This window comes from Syngnathus typhle, linkage group LG5 (genome assembly GCF_033458585.1).
Source record: "Syngnathus typhle isolate RoL2023-S1 ecotype Sweden linkage group LG5, RoL_Styp_1.0, whole genome shotgun sequence".
NCBI classification, from domain to species: Eukaryota; Metazoa; Chordata; class Actinopteri; order Syngnathiformes; family Syngnathidae; genus Syngnathus; species Syngnathus typhle.
Genome location: NC_083742.1, coordinates 7622132 through 7629501, shown reverse-complemented (window position 1 = coordinate 7629501; position 7370 = coordinate 7622132). Strand labels below are relative to the sequence as shown.

General features: G+C 39.7%; 1 long non-coding RNA gene across 1 annotated transcript; it reads left to right on the top strand.

Annotated features, from left to right (window-relative positions):
- Nucleotides 1-3473: 3473 nt before the first annotated feature.
- On the top strand, nt 3474-7166 carry LOC133153697 (uncharacterized). Its single transcript, XR_009714364.1, has 3 exons — nt 3474-3644; nt 6808-6905; nt 7031-7166. It is a non-coding gene; the product is annotated as an uncharacterized LOC133153697 (long non-coding RNA).
- Nucleotides 7167-7370: the final 204 nt, after the last annotated feature.

Genomic DNA, 7370 nt, shown 5'->3' with positions numbered 1-7370 from the left:
TGTAACAATGAAACTGGATCTGTCCTTGTGTGCTCCATCAAGCCTCAGCAGCCCATTTATCTTTAGTGAGACCACAAGGTGCCTATTGGGTGGTCGCCTGGCACTTGAGCCCAAGCCACCTTCCGCTGATTGTTTAAATGTGGACATATCTGGATTGAATTGGTGACCTGCTCCCTCTCTCGCCCTCAGTTTCCTTTGTTTCATGTGGGTTGTATCTGCAGGAATCAACATGTGGCTCATATGGCTTTGCTCACTAGATGACCACCATCAAACACGTTACCGGAATTCAAATTGCATGAATTGGCAAATGAAACTACATGGGGGATGGATCTGTTTTGATGGTTAGCATAGCAGTCGTGGCGTAATGATTTACAATTAGATTCATAGCACGATTTGTGATTGCTGATCGAATTCAAGAGTGAGATTGGTTTATTTAAAATCATAGGATCCAAAATGTTTTATTGCGTAAGGTCAAGTTTACTGCATTACTGTTGTTTCTTGTAAGAGAATCAGCTAAACATTAATTGTAGGTAAACAAATGAGGAAACCACAATTTAAAAGCAATTAACACTTCAGGTTGAATCAGGAAGAGGTTACATTTTCTAAATTAAATGTTTAATAACATTAAAATATTGGCAACAGACATTTCAATAGCAGGTTAGTTTGTTCACTACTTTGCCTTTAACATAATTTCAACATACGTATATTGACTAAACCGTAGGCTTACCTGTTGTTTTATTTCTAATTTAGAAATAATACAACCAAACAAAGCACAAAAAACCCTGGCTCCAAAAAGTATCTAAACCAATTCTGGGTTAAGCCTTTAGAGATGCTCTTTTAAGTTTAATAGCCTACAAATTAAATGACTTTTGTATTAATTAGTAATTATTTGTACTTTTACCAAAGTAGTTTTTTTTTTTGCTTGTTTTTTTTACAAGTAATTCAACTGTACTTCTAATTAATTACGGAATGTCAGTATGTTTCCCATCTCTGCCAACGTGCCTTTATTGGCTTTTAAAACAATGTTAACTCAATTTAGGTCATGCAGAAAACCAAATTGTCAAGCACAGATCGATATAATTTAGCATAGGTGGCCTTTGAAATTCCTTTCAAGGTGATTCTAGCTTAGGATGATGAAGAGCATTTGTTTTCCAGAAAATAGGGATTCCCGATTGGCCATTATCGTGTGCTAGAACCACCTTTTATTAATCAGATTTTATTATTTTAATCATAAGTCAGCTTCTAGAGTAAAAAACTGAATAAACATTAAATCTCCTCCACCTGGATCTTACTCTGTTGTGTAGGCTACTTATGTGATTTCTTCTTGAAAAATATGTAAATGTATGAGCAGTGGCAGTGGTGTCTTTGGAATTTCAATTGACAACTTTAAGAACATAGATTTTGGCTAGATATGTCTTGAGTCACAAAAAAGGCTGAGGTTACAATCTGTCATGTGAAAAGCAACACGCTTTGCGACGACGAGATAAAATGAGGTTTTATTTTCCTGTGCAAAAGATTAGTATCTTACTCCTTTATCTTTCCTAACAATATGCCACCATGACTTACTAGTGACACATTCACTCAGAACGTCATGGTGTTTTGACAATACAGAGCGAGGCACAAAAAAATGTGCACATGTACAACAATCCCGATCGAAACTAACATTCATTTAAAGTAAAACAATACAATCTATACTGGTTAGTCCAGTTCATCTCTATCTATAAGTGATCCAACACAAACAGTGTGTCATGAAAACAGGATAAGAGAACTTAGTCACCTGACAGTCTCGTAAAATTTGACAGCATGTACGCTTTGACTGGCACTTATATGTTACTTTTGAAGACATTCTGCAACCAACAATCCACAATTAAACTTGCCTATTTCACTGCAGTTTATCGACATTAAGTATAAAATGATATATCGGCTGAGATAAATTTTTGTAACCCCTGGTAATGAATTTTCGGAACCTTTTTTTTAAAGGCGTCATTTACTTGACCTTCTTTCTTAAACCCTTTTCCTCTTGTGTGCAAAAAGCCCCATAAATCACTTTCCTGTAAACAGTAGTGACACGCAGCCTGATGTGTATTTCGATATATATTTAGGAGACCACAAGGCTTGAAATCTGAGCCTGGCTGTGTTTGAAGGACTCACGTGTGTTTTGGGTGCAGCCTCATTTCTCTGCATGTGTGTGTGTGTTTGCATAAGTGTCTCCGTCTGCTCACAGAGAATTCCGTTTGTTGTACACAGATCCGGTTAATTTGCTCTTATTGGTACGAATCGTACGCCGTCACACTTAAATGCGGCAATGCTACCAGTAACAACAACACAGATTGAGGCCGGGGAGCAGGCGAAGCAGCTACGTGACGCCACGGCCGCCCTGACTGGCTGTTCCAAATTACTGAGTTGTTAGGCTCGATGGTGTAAACAAACTGTAGCGCATGTGATGTGGCAGAAAACAGTCCTACTGGAACGCCAATTAAATAATTCACCTCATAGCACATACTGTATAAATATGTCTAAATTCCACGATACATCAGACGCAGTCGATGTTTAAATGTGGTTTTGGCAAAAGATTAGTACATAGGTATTTCAGTGTAAGGCACATTACACATTGCCAAAGATAACCATGAGAGGCATTTTAGCTGACTTTGTTTAGTTAAGTTCAGTACACACTGTTGTCCGAAACAGAAACGTGTCTCGCAGAGAGGGTAAAATGACAGTTGGGGCAGTTTACATAGTATATACTGTAAGAGGCCTCAAGAAATTATGTCTCAATCATGTACTTGTTACACAAAACGGTTCGTAACGTTTATTGTTGCTAAAAGTCATAAGCAAAGATTGTATACATTACATTCAGATTTATTGTCGTATTGAGTCTTTTCAGTCCATCTAAGTCAAGTCAGTCAGCCTGCTGAAGGCTGAGTTAGCAGCTCCCAAGTACAATGATTATTAAATCAATCTAAACCTATATTCACTTGGTTGCAATAGCAAATCAATGTTCAAACTATTAAACTTCATTATTTTACAGCCCCAATTTTTCTTTCCTCATTTGTCCCCAAAACCTGGGATGTTTACCACTGTTAGATCATCCTTCCGTTTAGCAACGCTCAGTAAGCATTTGGGAACGGAGTAACTGTTGAAGCTGATTTCAAAGTAGAATTCTTTCTGACTTTTGCCTGATGTACAACTTGAGTCCAGGTTCTCAAATACTATCTCATCGCTTCCTGTCAATATTGTGGCTCTGAGTTTGACCCCAAAGGAAAGAGCGCGTAAAGTACAAGGGGGAAGGATGCCTATGTGGTGGGTAAGGGGTTGGCGACAGATTTAAGGGCCTGGCTGGCAGTGCATGTTTGTAGTGACCATGAGAAGGTTCCCCAAGGGTTGGTCTTGAGCCCAGGTGCAGTCTATTAATGAAGATGCTGGATATAAAATCCCAAGTCCCCATGTGAAATCTCAGTCAACACTATGACCCTCTTTAACCCTGGATTAGCTTCCTTTTCCAGGTTTAGGAGCTGACCCCAACATTTCCCCCGCTCCGCTACCTGAACTCTGAGAGATAGACCTCTCCTTGGGGATGGCCATTGGAGTTGTTTTCTGGATTGAAGCCAGCTTGGACTCATCACAACAACAAAGATGTCCATCTGGTAGGGCTAACAGGAAGCTTGGTGTTCGGTCTTGACACATCCATCCTGCCTCTTGAAATGAAAGATATTCATTGTGTTGCTGTTTTGGATGATTTTACAGTAGTTCTCAAGAGAGTCGATTGTTTTGTATCAGTGTAGATTTTGTTCGACAGTCTTTTCATTTGTGATTCATCTTACTTCTTTCATGTGAGCCCGTGACAACGGAGCCATGTTTTAATTACTCGTTTTACTGTGGAGAAAAAAAAAAAATCCCTACACACAAGGTGATCCAAAGATTGACAAAGCTTAGTGGAACAACAAGTCAGTTCCTTTGAGCTTCAACGTTCACTTTGCTCCATAAAAGGTCACTTTCATCCTTGTCAATATTAGCATTAAGTGAACACGAGGGTACAGCGAACAGGGAAGACCGGCATAGCAACTAGAGGCTCCCTGTTTCCCTCAACAAGAATATAATTTCCATTGAGTGGTCTCAAATAAGTGCTCTTCTTCAGACATTGGGTTGACAACTTCTCTGGAGGTTAACTTAACTATTTTGACCCAAATGGTGGTGCAAGACACGTAGCCAGATAATATAACATATAATACTCACAGGCATATATTTTTGTCTTAGTAATATCTTTGTTTTGAATATTTGACCAGTTTTTACTCGTCTGATTTGAAAACGAGTTATTTGTCAGTTTGTTTTGTAGCTTTTATCGTATATATTATGAGGTGCTCATACATTTATTTGGGTTGACAGTCATAATGGCCCTCCGAAAGAAGCTCTGACTACAATGCGGCCTGCGAAAAAAATGAATTTGACACCCCTGCACTACAACATTGAAACATGCTAGTGTTAGTAATTGCTCAACCGTGTGGATTCATAGCTCTCGTGCATCAAAATGCGTCCTGTAATTCCACAGGGAAACCTTCAAGTGTATCTCAGTGTGTGTTCACAGATATATTAATAGGAGGCTGTGTTTTATGCGTGTGCGTGATATCATCGTTGTCATTTGTTCTCGTTAGCTGCTACTATTTTGAGGCGTACATGTGTTAAAGAGCACATCTTCCACTCATTACACGACGAGAGCTGAAGCTGCAGCCGCCTCCCTGCAACTTGTGTGTTTGTGCGTGGGGGGCAGAAGTGTGTGTTGAAAGGATGTTTTCAGGTTGAGAATGTGGCTGTGGTTAGGCACACTCCTTGTCTGCGGTTCCCTCTCATTCTCTTTCTTAGTCGCTCGCCCACACCTGCCTGTGCTATCTATCCTCATATCTTCATTGGCTTCCTCACACCTGTTGATAAAAGACATCCTCACCTGTCAGCAACAGCCACCCAGCCATTTGTGGAGGAGAGGAAACCACACTGACTGTTTCGCTCTCTGTCTGCAGCTGTTTGCTCTGTCACTTAGATAAACTGATATGAAAACAGAGTGATGAGAATTTTCTTTGAAATTTGGAAATATAAAATTAGGTACAAAAGACTGCAGTCACTGGAAACATCAAACATGGTGTATTTTCACACTCATTATGCTGGCACACAAAAGAAAATGCAAATGTATAATCTACCATTGTGGTCTCACATACTGTTAGACCATTTTCTTTGTGTTGTGGTGCAGATTTGTACTTGGTGATTTGTGCACTCAATGAGCCTTATTTTCATGCTCAATCAAATTGAGTGCATGAGTCTTTCTTTCTTTCTTTCTTTCTTTCTTTCTTTCTTTCTTTCTTTCTTTCTTTCTTTCTTTCTTTCTTTCTTTCTTTCTTTCTTTCTTTCTTTCTTTCTTTCTTTCTTTCTTTCTTTCTTTCTTTCTTTCTTTCTTTCTTTCGTTCTTGTTGCTAGACTTTGCACAGATCGAATTGGGAATAACGTAAGGGGGCGTTTGCGCCTTTCTACACTATTATGAAATGGAAGTCGGCTTTTTCCTGGTCATTCCTTATTTACATTAAAATCAGGGCTGTCCAAGCAATATATCAGTCTAAGCATGCTGTACTTGACATTGCAGAAACAGAAATAGACTCACTGGGATCCATGCATGATATTGGTTTGTAAACTGCAAGATCTCCTCTTGTGGATTTTCTATTAGCCGCACTTGTGACGTGAGAGATCACCTTTCTCCCATAAAGTGTGTGTCCGTGTCTGACTGCTGCCCAATAGTTGCATTCAGTCAAGGCATTATTAAGATGATAATGATTATAATTTGTTTGTTCAATGAATTGATTTCTACAATGAGTCAGAGGGATTGTCCCAAGTTGTTATATTTACAAGTGAAATCGATGGTCCCCATTTAATCGCATAATGTATGTAAAGGTCAAAATGCTTATGTCACATGATCAGAACCATGATTGCCTCTTCTCTCGTTGTTTGAATGATATAACACAACTTTACGTCATCAATTCATGGCAGAAACAATCATTCAGGAGTTGCGGGGGAGTCAAGCGATACGTCATTTGATCATCCTTTGATAAATAGAGAGCTATTGGTGCTGTGAGTATAGGTAGAAGTCTGTGTCTCCTCCAGACAACAATGTGTTAAAGACGTGTGTGTCACACCACTGAATGGAGGTGGCAGGGTGCGAACAGCTGGAGACAAGTTGTAAAGCAGTGAGGTTACAATTGGTGTTAATAGATGCCTTCCTAAAGTGTGGCGCACAATACACATTGAAACACTTCCATGCTTGTCAAGTTGTGTTTGCCGCCATCAGCTACAAATTAGTCCATTTAGATTTTATCAGGACTCACTCTTAGGGCTGTATTTTCAATTTTGAGCAATCGGGAAGGTGGCTCTAAGGCATTAGACAATATTTATTTATTAGACAATAAAGACAATATTTCTAAAATAATAAAAAAGGGATTTTTTTTTTTCATTCACAAAAAAGAAGGAATTGGCCTGACTGCTCCAAAAACATTTGCATGTAGTAGTTGTGTTATTTGCACCAACAGCAGTGCCCGTATACACTGGTGCATGTTTAAATGATCAGTGTTCACTGCAAGACATTAATTTGCAATACAATAGGCAAGAAGTCAATGGCAGGGTAGGTGTGTATAGTTGACACCCAGAAGCCTCTGGGAGTTGACAAATGGGGGAAAAAAAGTTCTGAAGATAAATGTAGCACAATTATTCAAAGTAACAAATGTTCCTAATGATTTATGCACAGCTCAAGTTGCTTTATTTTTGCCTGGGTAGGTTTTTGCAGGAGGACAGTGGGGCTCGTGGAGTGAACCCTGGGGCTGCTCTGCGTTGATGCTCAGACAGCGAGCAGGAGACGTTGACTAATGTGCTATGTGAGACCACCGCCATTGATATTTACCTCATTTCTCCTTGCCCGAACAGTGTCTCAACAATGTCAAGGCTAGAAACCGTGTTGTGTTTCTTCCCCACCCCCCCACCCCCACCCACACACACCTAGATACCGAGCAGAGGTTTGGCAATGCCAGGGGCTTCAATGATGACTTTTCCTGCAGGCCCACCCATTGGTGCCCGGCGGCACGGGGAGGGGAGGGTGGAAGGTTTGAGTGAGCGATAGGGGAGGAGGTCAGACGGCAAGCTTCAGGCAATGTAGAAAAAATATATACGTTTTCACTTGTCTGCCAAATAAACATACTTGGTTCATTGCTGACAAATTATTTATTAGAAAATGATTCCAGACATGTGTAATTTGTAAACAGTAATTTGCATACTACATTACCTTTACACATTATTTTTATTTGTTTGTATTTCACTCGTTACCCAGGTTTGCAAGTTAGATG